Source organism: Pocillopora verrucosa, chromosome 10, assembly GCF_036669915.1.
Source record: "Pocillopora verrucosa isolate sample1 chromosome 10, ASM3666991v2, whole genome shotgun sequence".
Taxonomy (NCBI): Eukaryota; Metazoa; Cnidaria; class Anthozoa; order Scleractinia; family Pocilloporidae; genus Pocillopora; species Pocillopora verrucosa.
Genome location: NC_089321.1, coordinates 10,857,914 through 10,860,001, shown reverse-complemented (window position 1 = coordinate 10,860,001; position 2,088 = coordinate 10,857,914).

The window sequence follows — 2,088 nt, the reverse complement described above, 5'->3', positions numbered from 1 at the left end:
TGAAGCTCTACAGCTCATTAAGGACTGGAACCCAACATGGAACCCTGATTTCTTTATGGTGGAGTTCAGTGAGGCAGAGATCAATGCCATTGAAAGGCTGTTTCCAAGTAAGCATGTAAACATATACTGGTAAATATTGATAATAACCATTTCATAACCATTTTCTTTATTTCATGTGGGAAATATAGAGAGGCAATACTTACTAGGAATAACTTCTTCCCTCCCCCCCCCAAAAAAAAAAAAAGAAAAAAAAATTCTTTCTTACAGGACTGAAATAATGACAATAAATTATTGCCAATTACCAGTAATTCTCCAGACATTCCAAAATCATTACTTTAATTTCATGAAAATATCAACAGTGTTCATACTTGTCCTGGAAAACCTGGAAAGTCCTGGAATTTTATTTTGGCATTTCCACAACTGGAAAGTCCTGGAAAAAGGCTTCTGGTCCTAGAAAGTTTTGGAAATCTTTTAGAATCAATTAAAAAATAAGAAATGTGTAGATGATGGTAAGGATAATTAACATTGAGATCTTGGAAGCAAAAGGGTCGATGTGTATTTTAGATTCCTGGAAAAAATCAATGTTACTATAATAACAATAAAGATAATAATAAATTACTAGTATTATTATTAGCATTATTAGTATTATTTTTAGTAGTAGTAGTAGTAATAATATTATTATTTTACTCCATGGCTCACAGCTCATGCTAGGTGCCCTTCGTTGGTAGTTTAATTTTTAGCATACAATACACCTTGTGTTAGCTGAAGTGGTTGGCAGCATGTATTCTCTTATCAGAGAGATTTTACAACTCAGTTTTATAACTGTTCCAGGCTGTCTTGTGTACATTTGTGATTTCCATCGAGAACAAGCATGGGTACGGTGGATCAACAACTCAAAGAATGGCATTAACAAAGACAAGAAAGACAACCTCCTGAACAGTTTGCGAAACCTTGCAAGAACTTCCACAGAAGGAGACTTCAATTTAGCACTTAGAGATCTTCAAGACAGTGAACTGTGGAGGACCAATACAAGACTCCAAAAGTGGATGAACACAACATGGCTTCCCGAAAGACAGGCAAGTGTATCCCTTGCATACATTATAATAATTGTGGAATTATCCCTTATAAATTATCCAGCAACAATTCAAGATTTTTGGCTTAAAAATTACACACATCTTATTATGTTCACTTAAAATCCTTGTCGCTCTGACTTTAAACATCAAACAGGCCATCTCCTCGGATGATGTCATTTTGGGCCATTAATCATTCAGCATGAGTCTGAGATGAGTCCAAGATGCTCTTACAAGGAGATTCGCAAGGTGAAAATCAGATTACATGCAGCTTTTATTCATGAAGTTTACTTGGACACTTTGTTTCTATTGGCAGTGCTGGGTTTGGGCATACAGGAAGGACCGCTTCAATGTGAAAGTGAACACTACCAATGGTGTGGAAAGAAAGAATAGGACATATAAGCACCAGGTGCATAAAGGTGTCAAGCTTACTCTGGGATGAAAATTGCCTGTAAGAATTTCATGCATGATACTTATAGACCCACATTTAATCCATAGGTTATATTCTACAAGTTCAAATTGAAATACTTAACATTTAGGATGAAGCTCAAGCTGAATATTCGAATGTTGACCGTCGGTCTACTGTCATCACACAATCATCTTAAAATTTTGAACTATGTACATCAATTTATTTAATACAAGTTTGAAGGCTTATCATATGATAAACTTCTGATTAAGTACCTCTTCAGAAATTTCTATACATATAAGTTAAACACAAATGCAATTAAAATTAATACTTATCTTTCTCGAGTACTCTGATGTCATTGTTCTTCTGCTCACTTGGCAGCTATGAGGTTTAGGTCGACGGTGTGTAGGATTTCAGAGTGTAAATCAATGAGATCGACCGAAACCAGGTTGACAACTTACGAACCGGCCAAACATTTCGTTAACAGCGCCATCGATCAAAGTATCATTACAGTCCAACAAAGGACCTATTTTTTCTGTTCAAATCTGGCAGAAACTGGCTCAGACGCACAACGCGAACTTCCTAACACTCGAGTACACTGTGAGTACGCGT